The 13,216-nt window shown below is 41.9% G+C and overlaps 1 protein-coding gene and 1 pseudogene across 4 annotated transcripts in view; one reads left to right on the top strand and one right to left on the bottom strand.

Moving 5' to 3' along the window:
- The window catches only part of LOC122527920, a 309,050-nt gene that overhangs the window by 151,807 nt on the left and 144,027 nt on the right, over positions 1 to 13,216 (bottom strand). The gene's annotated exons all lie outside the window — the stretch shown is intronic.
- LOC122527921 lies at positions 2,457 to 3,139 on the top strand (annotated as a pseudogene).

Genomic DNA, 13,216 nt, shown 5'->3' on the forward strand with positions numbered 1-13,216 from the left:
TCCTCCGGTCGAAATAGATTACGATCGAAACAACCGAAATTGCAACCAGTTATTCAACTCGACCAGAATCAAATAAAATTCTTGTCCTCTTGATAAAACGTTAATCCCGACGCGATCGACCGCGTCCAATTTTATATTCTGTGGATTAGGAGACTTCCTGTGGATGAAAGAAGAACGCATAGCGACGCGTGAAAATGACGATGAAACGAAACAGGGAAATGAGAAAACGCGTCGCGACACAAACAAAGTCATCGTCTAAATATACAGAACGATCTCGCTGAATTCGAAACGCCTTTTCCTTTCATTTATTTTCGCGCGTGTCCGACGCCGAGTCGACTATTTCATGCTACTACCAGTTGTATCGCTAAGCGTCGTTTGACCCGTTCCTCGCACCGTTTCCACGCGACATTCCTTTTTCTCGTGCCGCCAATTCTTTCGTCGGCCTTACGACGCTTTTAGGCTCCCGACAACACACCATACGTATCGTATCCGAACTACATATCCTACACCTCTTCTTTACTTTAAATACAAATTTTCTTTTCCAAGAAGAATAGAGAATCATGTTTTTCACATTTGCATTTGACCGATATTTTACTTTGCTCATTATGTCTTCCACTCAGATTTTACACTTGTAATATTTTAAAATTTAAAGAAATTGAGGTTTTTATAATATTACGACTAAATTATTGCTTTATCCTTAATGGGTTAACATCGTCCAATTAATTAACAACGCGTCGTGAATATTTGCAAGCAAACACCTCCGAGTCATGGTTCTACGGCTTGCTTGTTTGCCAAGCTAATGACTAGTTTCCAGGGTGTTCGGTAATCACGCGAACAAAGGACCACCGAGTGTCCGCCGAGCTCCGATTCGTCTGCAACTTGGACATCTCAGTCGCGACTAAGCAAACGCAGTAGTCTAGCCATCTTTCCACTCATTGCCATGTTACAATAGATTAGCTATAAAATTGACTTATCGTCTCATCAAACTTGACGTTATATTAACTAAAATAAATTATCGGATTTTAGTAGAACTAGAAATTTTCCTTTACTTCAATTCTTCCACCACAATTTAAATTGATAAATTGCATTCATTTTGCAATTAATTACATATTATATAAAATAAATCTGCGTACTCATTACTAAATTTATATCAACTTTTATTACTTTATAGTTTAGTATAATCACGCATTAAAATTTAAACGTTATAAATTATTGTAAATATATTACGGTAGATGTAATCAAATTCCCCGATCTATAAATTCTGCACCTTGATGCTATTAATTCACATGCACCACAATTTTTGTATTCTGAATTAATGGCTATTAACGTAATTCTACCTCTTCATTTTCATGAGTAAATATTGCCCAATTGCTCTTATACATGTACTATAATATTAAATCGACACAAAAATAGAAGCGAACTGCGAGACACTTTGAATGACAAGTATATTTTATACATTTTAAAATTATGATACCCTCGCTAAATCGGCGATTTATGTCACTAAATAGCGTTGCCATTGTACGAACCAGAACGTTCCCGTCAAACATCCGTCAGTACATAAGGCATAGGTACATAATTAATTTCTTAAAATGTAAAAAATCGCGCGAGACAGACGTTTCTGACGTTTCTGAAGATTCAGACATTTTTATAATTTTCCATCGTTAGATCATGCGAAAACAGATCGACTAAGATTAGTATAATTCTTTGACATTCCTAATTTTCCAAACTTTTTGTGAAAATTTGTGAATTCATATATCTTTTTAACAACGATTATTGACCAATTCTGAAATGTCGTATTTGTTCAACTTTTTAATTAACGATACAGTTCTATTAGCAGCACGTAATAATCGCATTGCTAATGGGTTCACGCGTCAAAGTGAAATCGATAATAGAAAGAACGTACTCTTTCGAGGGCGAGATAAACTTTCCTTTACTCGTTAAATGTTCGTTTTCCACTGGACACGTGAGTTTTGGGAAATTCGTTCATTCATACCAGGCGTAATGAAACGACAAAGTCGCAATGTTATTATCATGGACGATCGACACAAAACTGTCCCTGCGTTACGTGCCATACAACGCATTTTCTGACAATGACTCGTAAAACAGCGAGCGCAATTGCAATCCGCGGTCCGTTTCACTAATCATTCTGTTTTTTCAATTTAGATAAAGACTGTTCTGTGAAAATGGGGTAGTCGCGGTTTATTACAATGATTTATGATACTGACTATCAAGTTTGTGACACTTCGCCTATGAGATTTCCAGTTTATTCTCCAAAGAAAATCTAAAGATTAGAATTGAAAATCAGTTAATTTATACGACTAATTGGTAGCTGTCTGTAACGATAATTACGACCAACAAATGAGGTCACAGGTTCTCTATTTATTTTATTTAAGGAGAAACACATGTCAGAATTAAACAGTATTTGTCAGACGATGAGAACGAGACGAGAATCAAGGATGAATCGATTATTTCTGATATTGTTCGTATGTATATATCATTTCCGCGATCCGGTGCATCATTAAAAACGGCAAGGACACGAACTAGCCCTACCGAACAAACGCGTAGTCCAATCGTTTCTGATAAATCGCGATCATGTTCTAATCGTCCTTGGTCCTTCGCCCGCAGGACGAGCCAGAGGTTCGCGTGATCCGCTTAGGAGATCGCAGTGCAGAGTCAGTGAGTAAAAGAAGCTTTTGCTTCGATCCTTTTGTAGTAAATCATTCCGAGGTAAGAACCTCTTGTCAAGTTCTCTTCCTTAAGATAGAAAATAACGAAAAACTGTGGCCAATGGAGTAGAACTATTTCAGATATGTCTCAACCTATACTCTAATAGATTGTCCTCTGACCAAATTTCTTAAGAGTCTGTTTGAAATGGCAGAACGAGTCGGACAACCAACACAGACGAGAAACGCGTGACAAATGCAAGAAAAACAGCGACTGCACCAAAGGACAGGTCTGCGTTCCGTATTTAGGGTGCAGTGAGTACCTTTATTCATTTAGGTGTTTCATAATGACGAGCTATATTCTTTTTACCATTTCAATTGTATTTTTGTCTGTATAGTTAAGGGACATCGAAAAGATCGTTCTTCGGAAAATTTAATAAAAATCCGACAAAAATCATCCGGTTAACATCAACTGATTTGACAATAGACTCCTCAATCTATCAATATACGATATTTACATAGTAAAATTGTACACGCCATGTATTATTCACGACAACAAAACAACTAGTATTCATGACTGTAAATTGCATTTTTTTTTTTTTTTTTTTTTTTTTCAATCATCACTTTTTGCACGAGAGATTTTTAGCAAGACTAAAAAACGACCGAGAAAAACATTTAATAAAGTGTGGATCGCAGATGCGGAAACGAAAGAGGGTTGGAAAATTAGCAGAGGGACAAAAGGAATCGCGGAGAGACAGATGGCGCGACGCGATCGGCTCTCATTAACGCTTGGAAACAGAAGAAAACGAGCGTGGAGTATAAGAAAAGTTCAGTCATCGTAAATTTATCGAGAACAACTGGTTGGTTGGCAAAGATCCTCGGTCCCCGCCTTAACCGCAATCCTCGCGAAACCGGCCGAGGAAAGGGCTGCTAGATTTACAGTTAAAATCAATTAGCCCCTAATTGGCTTCGAAAGGTTTATCGCGAGTATCGTTTTATTGGAAAGACGGATGGGGTCGGGTAGACGACTCGAAAGTAAGATTGATCGCCCTCCGCGTTGGAAATCAGTTCGAATTTTAAATATGAATCGGAGGGGAAGCAATTTACTCGGGAAGGCAATTTGCCTAGATACTCAAAGTAAAATCAACGACAACTAATTTGAAAGTTTCTTTGGAGTGGATTCGTAAGTAAATACGGAATGATACGTAGAACTAACTGTAAAATTTTGAGGAGTTTTTGCGATGAGGTGATAAAAAGTGTTTGCAGAAAAATTCGTCAACGAGAAAGCGAATGGTAGTAGAACTTACGCGGCCACTCGACATTATCCCATCGAGCATCGATGAACATGGTCATGAGATCGAGATCGAGTTCGTGTTCGTGTCACGATTGAAAGTTTCGTAGACACGTAGAAATCGCCAAGTGTCTCGTAAGAGCAAACTTGGAGGCGGCACGCTTTTATCGGTTGTAGAAAATTTCGCCTCTACAAACGAGACGTAGCGAGGTAAGGTCTCGTAAAGTTAGCGGGGAACTAACGGCGAAGATTTACGATTCTAGCAAGAAAAACGTAACAATCGTAATATCCTTTCTTCGCGTACACTCAGACGGTGATTTTTCATATGCACCCTCCTCCATCATCCTGTTGCTGGGCTCTGTTTAATTCTCCTTTAATACGAAAGAAATGAAGCGACGTCGACTGACGAAGAAAAAGAAGGTTTCTACCGCTGAAAGATCGATCGTTCCTGCAATGTACAGGGTGTCTGATGAGGTCGGGACAAAACTTATATTACGTCTAATGAGGTTAAGTACATAAAAAAAGTTCGTGAAAACTTACGTCCGAAAGTACTGCATTAAAAAGTTGTACATATCAATTGTCATAGCCTTAATAATAAATGTTCGAAATTTCTTCCTTCTGTAAGAATGCAGACTTTTATTCGTCAAACTAACGCCTCTTGGTTTCTACGTCATGTCAAACAGGTTTATGAAAATGAGATAAAAATAGAAAATAAAAAATAAACCTGCTTTAGAAATGCATCCAAAATACATTTTCTAATATCTCTAAAACAGCAGAAATATTCAATCGAGTTCGATGATCGTTGGACGAATGAAAGTCTATATTTTTGCAAGAGGAAGAAATTTCAATAAAGGATTTTCGGAGTATAAGTTTTGCATGAACTTTTTTTTACCTATTTGATCTCATTAACACGTAGTATAAGTTTTATTCCGATCTCTTCGAATTTTCTGTACATATAAACGACGCAACGCGATAGTGTTGGTTGTTTCTCGTCAGCGATTCCTTCTGATAAAAGTTCCGAAGCAACTTGAAACGCCTGCAAAAGCAAAGCTTTTCCAAATCCATAATAAACTTCGTTGCGTCTTCGGCACATAAATGCTACCTCGTTGCTGACCGTATAAAAAATTTCTGTGGTCGAATCCTTCGGAGAATCGAAGAGCAAAGGGAACAGCAGACAATAGTGCTGTGTCGAGCGAAAGAGATATCAATTTCTTGGACGATGAATATCGACGAAAAAGAAAATTAAGACAACGGAAGTGATATCACCGAGTGAAGCTCATCGATCGTGAAACTTTACGGTATGTGCCAGTATCGAGAACGATAGAACGATCGTTAAAACCTTCGTCATTCTCGTCTTTGATCACAAGTTGCAGGTGAACAGAAAAACTTACGAGAAAGAAGGAAGGAAAAAACGAAGCAAGCAAAGGAACAAAAGTACGTACGTACGTACGTACGTACGTACGAACGAACGAACGAACGAACGAACAACCGGACAACTGAACAAACGGTATAAGCAGAGGGGAGTGAAAAACTAAGCGACGGGACGCAAGAAACGCGATATTTCAGCGGCAGGAGCCGGCGATTAATTGCCAAAATAACTGTAGACACGAGGAATCGTTTAGGCACGACTCTCGGAACATTGTTTACCGTGGATACAGCCGGCTGGAATGTATGTCCCCGTGGACACGCGGGACATAATATACGGGGACAGTTACCGCCCTCGGCGACGTATATTACCCCCCACCTAAGTGGTGCTCTTTCGTTCATGCTAGCGAACGACCGCAGTGAAATATTCCGCGTGGCTCGCTGCAGACACCCGCATGATTCAGGAGAAGCCGATCGATCGTTTCGAGACCCATTTGACGCGCTCTTTTGCTTCCAATACTTCCGCGCCTTGATATGTAACCGTGTGCAGGTGACGCGCGATCAGCGTCGTCGTTTCATTCTCGCCTTCGAATCGCCCGATACTACTAAAAATGAATTATTCTATGTGTGTAAGAGATGTCGGAAGATACCTCTTAAATCTTAGTCGCTCGTTCACCGTGATATTTGGCGTTATACCAAAGTAGCTGTGGTTACAGCGACTACGCCATCGTCGAGTTTGGAAATACGCCAGTGTGATTCTGATCGTAGTTGAAACGTTCTCGTGGTGGTGGATAATTTACGACTGGTTCGTCTATTAGGAACGAGCCTCTCCCCCCTTCAACTTTTTACGCACTTCGGACAGAAATGCACAAAGGAAGTTCGAATTCTCAAAGTAGTTCTCAAAAGTGTATATTGTTTACGAGGATATAGAGTATCGCAAGGCACCATGACAAGAGAAACCATTAACATTTCCAACTAGAAGACAGGGTTGATTAAAGCGTTGGTAGTCTTGGCGCGCGACAAACAGCTTCGTCGAGTCGGAACGACTGGGACTGTCGGAGTCGTTCAACCGTGGCCGGACCTTTAACCCGTCGCACAATTCGGCCTCCGAAGAATCCGTCGCTACAAGATTAGTAAAAAAAACGAAGGTGTCCCTCGACCGGCACGTCGCTCGCTTTATTTTTGTCCGCGATCCGTTTCGAGGCGCGGCGAATTTATTCGGAGTTCTCCGACGTCGCGCCACGTTAGTACGTGTATCACGAGCGATAGATAAAATCCACGCAAAAACGATAGAAAAAATGCGAGCAGAAAAGAGAGAGAACCTGCGAACCTATCGACTAACTGCGACCGAATAAAAATGTGCACGAGAATTTTATCCAACCGACCGATGCCGATATTAGTCAGGGAGGAGAGCTGATGCTTTTAACACTGGAATTTTTACTATCGATTCTCTGACGCGACCATCATCCAACCGAACTGAACTAGAATCTCTTTAATTTTTCAAATTTTCCATAACGAATTAATAAGTGATTTCCTTCCTTTCCACTGCTGTTGCATTGTTTATTTACGGCTCTCTGTCTAAAATGGTCGCGATTTTAGGCAATCGTACTCGTTGGATTTACGCGGTGAATATGCGTGGGCGAGAGTGCTAAATGATGTTTGCGGACGTCGCTACGACGACCGTCAGGGGAGGATTTCTCGCCTGATAAATTCATGGCAAGACGCGGCTTTCTAAACAGCAAATAGTTCACGAGATTATAAACAGATATATCGGCTCGATGAAAAATATTATTAACATTTTCCCCTCCTTGAAAGGTACTCGTATGTTGGAGAACTCGAATGCTCAAATACTTGCTCAATTAAACCACGCACGACGCCCGTATATTCGAAAAAAATGTCCTCTCTCTATCTCTTTAGCTTTCTAGATGAATTCCCGAGCAAAGGCAAACTCTTTGAAGTCTCTCGAAGGAAGAGAGCATGAACGAGAGACGCGACATTCGCGAGAGAGCGCGTATTAAAAAATTCCAGCCTCGAAATTTCAAGAATCCAATTTTTTCCCGTGGCTCGTTACCGCGGTACCGCAGTCTCGAGAGCAAAGGCTGTTGGTGAAAATAGAGTAGAAGGTGGACGTGCAAGCAGCACGCGGTCGAGGAGAACAACTCCACTATGATTTAGCTTACGCATAGAAATGATGACGCGCGAATGTATGTGTCGCGTTTTCATTTAGCATTCTTCATCCACCTAACTACTACGCGATATGATTTTCTAAACATCTTTGCATCTTTCTTCGTCGGTGAGCACTTAGGACGATTTTACAAGGAAACCGTTCCTTCGCGGATGATACGATTCTATGTTTCTAAAGGATCGTGTCGAGTACTTAACGAGTGCTTTTGACAAGAAGGGGTAAAACCAGAGAACACAGACTGTATTCGCCAAGTTTTCTTTTGTCTGTCGATGAGCAGAGGTGTCATTAGGTTTAGAAAAGAGAAAGGTGCCTGTCGTTGAAATTAAGGTTCCCAGAATTTTCTCTTGGATCGCGAATATTACGGGACTGACAAAACGATCGACGAAAGGTTTAATACGCGGAAAAAGAACATGCGATCAGCCTTGAGGCACGCGGTGGGGGAATATTATCGGTTTCTTTTGATGCGATTGAAAGTTTGACTCTTCGACTCGGCCTTCTGTCAGAGTCAAAGCGAGTAGAAATGATTCATTTCGTCGTCGGATAAGTGGTCAATGAAAAATTAATAGGGTAGTCCTACAAGTGCAACGAAAGAGATAGCGCCACGATCCGAGTGTGCGACAGAGGAAACCTAGAGAAAAGAGAGCAAGAACAATAGAGAAAGACGAGCAAACAAATAGAGAGACAGGGACACAGAAAAAAAGAGAGAGAGAGAGAGAGAGAGAAAGAAAGAGAGAAATGGATACAGAAAAGGCAACGTGAGGGACCCTTAGTAGCCACGGAAGTCATAAAGAGTCAGCAAATCTTTTCATTATCGCCCCACAAAGTGATACGTATATCATACTAAAGCGACCATTTCATCGGCATTATATCGGAAGAAGGTGGATCCAGCCTCTGCCATAGAATCGTTGAATGGTTTTCACGCCACGTTTTCGCGTAAGTGCGTACGAGGATTAAGTTGAATGGTTCCTTTTTTCTTTTCGCCCACGTGCGATTCCGGCAGTATTTCTTTGCATTCCACTGTCTTACTGTTTGTTTCCTCTTTCTTTCCAGCAATATCAAACGAGTTTTCTATCACGAAAGTAATAGCGTATATGACCGACGAATTTGACATTTCAAGAGAAACATATATATTATGTCCGGAGCACGTAGACGCTATATAATTGCGATTCACGAAAAATTTATCATCTACAGGGGCTTAACATAATGGGAAATTTTACGGCTGGAAATTATTTCTTCTTCCGTGCACCAAGACCGAACTTTATCGACCTTTCGTGTTCAGATAACATCGAGCCTCTTCGCTCGGACGCTCGTAGCCGTTCAATTAAATGTATTACATTCTACGCTGTGCATGCGCTTTTCAACCAAACTGCACCTAATCATCTTTCTGCCTTTTTATAAAATTACGATTCATCTTTGAAAGAGAAAAACGTCGTAGCTACCATCCAAATATCAAGTTTAAACGCGAGCGCAAAATTTTCACATATCGATTCACGATTTTTTTTACTTGAACAACACATAATGATGCATTAACGTTTGTTACTTTGTAACGCGTACAATTCTTGTTTCGATGCCGCGTACTCGGTAGCAGCCATTTGAAGCTAGTAAAATAATAACGACTAGACCAACGTGATCCTAACCTAGCAATAAGTCATCCATCGTCCTCTGCCTCTCTTTTACGGCTAAAAATTACGGCCGTACGACCCTCGTGCACGTTTATGACCCTCGATAACGCGTCATCGTCCGCCTCTGGTCACATCAGACCAGACCGAGTTCAGAGTAGTAGTATTTCGCCAGATTTCTCAGATTTCTGACAAGTATCGTGTTTCTAGGAAAATGAAACTAACCAGAATTTTGGCATATTTCTACAGGCAATAAAAAATGCCTAGATACCGAAGATGAGCAATGTCGTTTGGTTTAAAAAGCCAAATTCAAAGAGCCATAGGGATGACGACTGACGCCTGGCGCCTTTGATGAATCACGATCGTAAAAGTGCCGAAATTCGTCCCAGTAAAACGGTTGTTCGGCGCGCTGTGCTTCCACAAAATTGAAATTCCATCCCCCTGCGGTGCGACAAGCGATATGGAAAAGTAGATGTAGACGTCTCCGACTCTTCGGCGTGATGAAGACGTACGCTCACACGCATCCAGAGATATTTGTGTTCGGAGTTCTAGGCAAAAAATTGTCAATTCCAATCGCGCCACCTTTTAACACAGAATAATTGAAAAAGTTTGCCGCAACTCTGCGCGGCGTACCGTTGATACTCTCGTTCAAAAATTTGACACCTTCCGGAAACTAAGTTTTGTACTTGATTTTTCTTCATCGCTTCGACCAAACCATCCTCGCTCTTTCCTTTTGCCTTATATCTTCTTACATTTGACGCACTCTAACGTACATACGTTTCCTTGTTTTCGTTCCCCTCGCGAACTAGCAAGATTTCCCGTGTGTTTTCGCCACGCATTTCGTACACATATTCCCACACCAGCGTCAGCCGAGTCAGGACAGGCTTTAATCTACGCGATGCTACGTGAGGTGTTTGCGGTCGAGTTGGCAACCATTCCCTTTCTCCATTCCTCTCTTCTCCACTATCTTTCCTTCTATCTTCCAAACGAAACCTCTCCTTCGTTTCTTTCTTTCTTTCTTCCTTTCTCTCTCTCTCTCTCTCTTCTTTCTTCTCTTTTATTCAATTTGTAGAAAACCTAGCAAAATCATCGATAGGATATTATCTCTTCTTTCCTCTCGATTTCTTTTCCTCCTTTATCTTGTTAACGTCTTGCTATGATGTATGCCTGTTCGAGCAGTTCCCTCAACCATAAGTTGAATTTCTCGGCGTGTCTCCCGCGAGCAAACTCGGACCGCCCGTTGGCGGAAATGAACGATTAGGTGGCCGGGATAATCTGCCGTCGCAACGTATTCGTACTCGTTCGTAATGAGCCGGAACGTGCAGAAGGAACGAGGAGATTTTAATATTTGCCCTGGTGCCGCGGGTGTTCCAATAGGAGAAAAAAAGAATAAAAAGTACAGTCGATCCGGCTCTCGACGACTCCCTAGGGCGGTTTACATTTTGTTCGTTGTGATTGTAAAGGAAAATCTGGACAGCCGACAGTTTGCACGGATTGAAGAGGAAAGTTAAAAAACTGCGTGCTTCAAATAGGGTAGGAGAAACTCGGTTGGAAATTCGTCGGTTCTTGGCTAGTAAAGAGACGCGTGCCGCTGCGATGTGACGCGAGGTAACGTGAAACAGGAACGCGACTCGAGGTAGTCGCGTAGCTGTACCCAAAAGGATCAAACGTGATCCCAGCTGGCCAGGACTTGGCAACACTAAGCACGCGAATGTCAGTACTGGCAGTGTTATCTGGCAGTTTCAGAAGTTGTCCTCTATCCTGGCGGGACGCTATTTCGTGAAGATAATTTAAAAATCACAGGATTAACGGTAAGCCTGGCTCATATATTGGCTTATCCTGACCGGCGGCGGTGTCAACTCTGCCCGACCGCTCTATATTAGACCCGTGCCACCATAGCAATGCCCAATAACAATCGTTTTATATTCAACGATTCGTTTGATCGCGATAAAGACCCGCGCAAAAACTGCCGCGCCGTTTTCCGCCATTGCTAATTACTACGCCACGCGGTATAAATCGGAATTTTCGTCTGGATCGATAGAGCCTCGTGCGAAAAGATCTGGTCCCTCCCCCTCCCCCTTCCTCTCTCTCTCTCTCTCTCTCTCTCTCTCTCTCTCTTTCTGCCGCTCTTCTCAGTCTTTTTCATTGGAAGATTGAGCACGTATGAAACCACGCGAGAGAAGGGAAATTCCACGCGATCTCGCGGCCAGATATAACCCGCGCCTGCGCCCGGACGAATCGGACCATCCAGTGTCCGATTCGTGAGCAGAAAAATAGGATACCGATTGCATTCCGCTCTATCGAGATTACGGATCGTCATTGCGAGTAGGTTCACGTCCGTTTCTTTTGGCTCGCGAAGCTGTCGATGCGTCTAAAATTCACGGTTCATGTTGATTCGCATGCATCCGGTGGTATCACGAGATTTCAACAGAGCCATGGATCGGAAGAATCACAGCATAACTTACAGTCAGAGGAGAACCATAAATCTCAAGGGACATCGTCGCTTGTAAACCGTGAATCAAGATTTTTGATCGGAATACCGACCACTGGATTCTCGATTCCACACGTTCTCGTCTATCTCGTTGGGCCCCTTCACGACTCGCATTCACCTCAAAGTCGATCGGAATTTCTAGGAAACGTATCACGTTTTCCAAACTGCGAGAGAAAGAGAGATGGATAACGCCGGGGAAAAGGAAGCCTAACGGCTCTCATTGATATGATCGTTTCGAGCAAACGAGAATATGCGTATTTTCGAAACGATTTCCTCGGGACCGTTTAGACGAGTGCACGCTAGAAACGGAACAAGAATCGTCGCTTAACTCGAGAGATCGCAAGAGGACCCACGTCGTTCCGAACCCACGAAACGAACCAACGGGGGATAGTAATCGGGCGTCGTTAGAGGGTCCGCACAATGCGTGCCAGGACGCGATTCCACGATACCACCCCCATTGTCTATCGGAATTCACCCCTGTCTCGAATCTACGAGCCACGTCCGTGACGACTGACGACTGACTGCGGTTTAACCTCGGCGGTTTAGCACGCTTAAACGATCCCGTTGTCAATTTCTCCTTTCTCTCCCTCTCCTTTCTCTTTCTCTCTTTCTCTGTTTCGGTCTTTTTATGTTATCTCGTTTCATCTACTCTTTTACATGGGGAGACACACGTGTCTGCAAATCTCCGGTGTGTGTAATTTAAAGATATCCTCGTTAGAGAAGCCTGTGAAATGATCATTCGCGGCCACAGGAAGTTTCTTCGAGATTGGGCCAACAAACTGCATAAAAATTGCCACTTTTCTACTTTCTCGTTACTCTTTCTTGTTCTTCTTCTCGCGAAAAAGAATCGTCTATTATCTAGAGGAAATTGTACGTTATTTATTAAGATTAGAAAATGAATTTTTATGGAAAATTTATATTTTGACTAAAAGATCTATTATACGTTCTAGCGAAAACAAATGAGACAAAGATGGTTTAGAATCTAGACTCTAAGTTTAAAGACTAATTAAAAGTTTGCTACAATTGACAGAAGTGTATATCGTTAACTCATAAGACGAACATAAATTCGACACTGGTTAGAAAATTATCTCCGGTGCTTATAAATGTTTCGTTGACACGCGATTCCGTGTTCGAGAGGTTCGGATCTGCGAAATCCCACGATGCAAATCCTACCGTTCGTCACTTGCTCTCACATTAACCATTCAAGAGTTCAACTATGTTCGACAAGAAGAGGTAAAAAATTAAGTAGGAAAAACTGGAAGTAGTACATAGTATATGCCGAGTATTCCTTCTTACGTGGAAGGACACAAACAGACGAGTAAAAAGCAACCTAGAATATAAAAGCCATAAATATCTGCGCAACGACAGAATCGTCGGTTTACCTTTCTTTGGTGCAACGTGCAAGAAAAGATTGCTATTTATCTTGTGTGTCGGTATAACTGTTCCCTATTTTGCAACCTTTTTCAAAATTCTAAAGCGAGCGACTCCATAAGAAGTCTAGAATAAATAAACTTACATTGGAATTCAACACTGACCAAAAAGTATTTCAAGCGTCACGTCAATCTCGGTCTGATATTTTTACACTCGTCACGATCGACCATA

The sequence above is a fragment of the Frieseomelitta varia genome, unplaced genomic scaffold (genome assembly GCF_011392965.1).
Source record: "Frieseomelitta varia isolate USP_RPSP 00005682 unplaced genomic scaffold, Fvar_1.2 scaffold_239, whole genome shotgun sequence".
Lineage (NCBI taxonomy): Eukaryota > Metazoa > Arthropoda > Insecta > Hymenoptera > Apidae > Frieseomelitta > Frieseomelitta varia.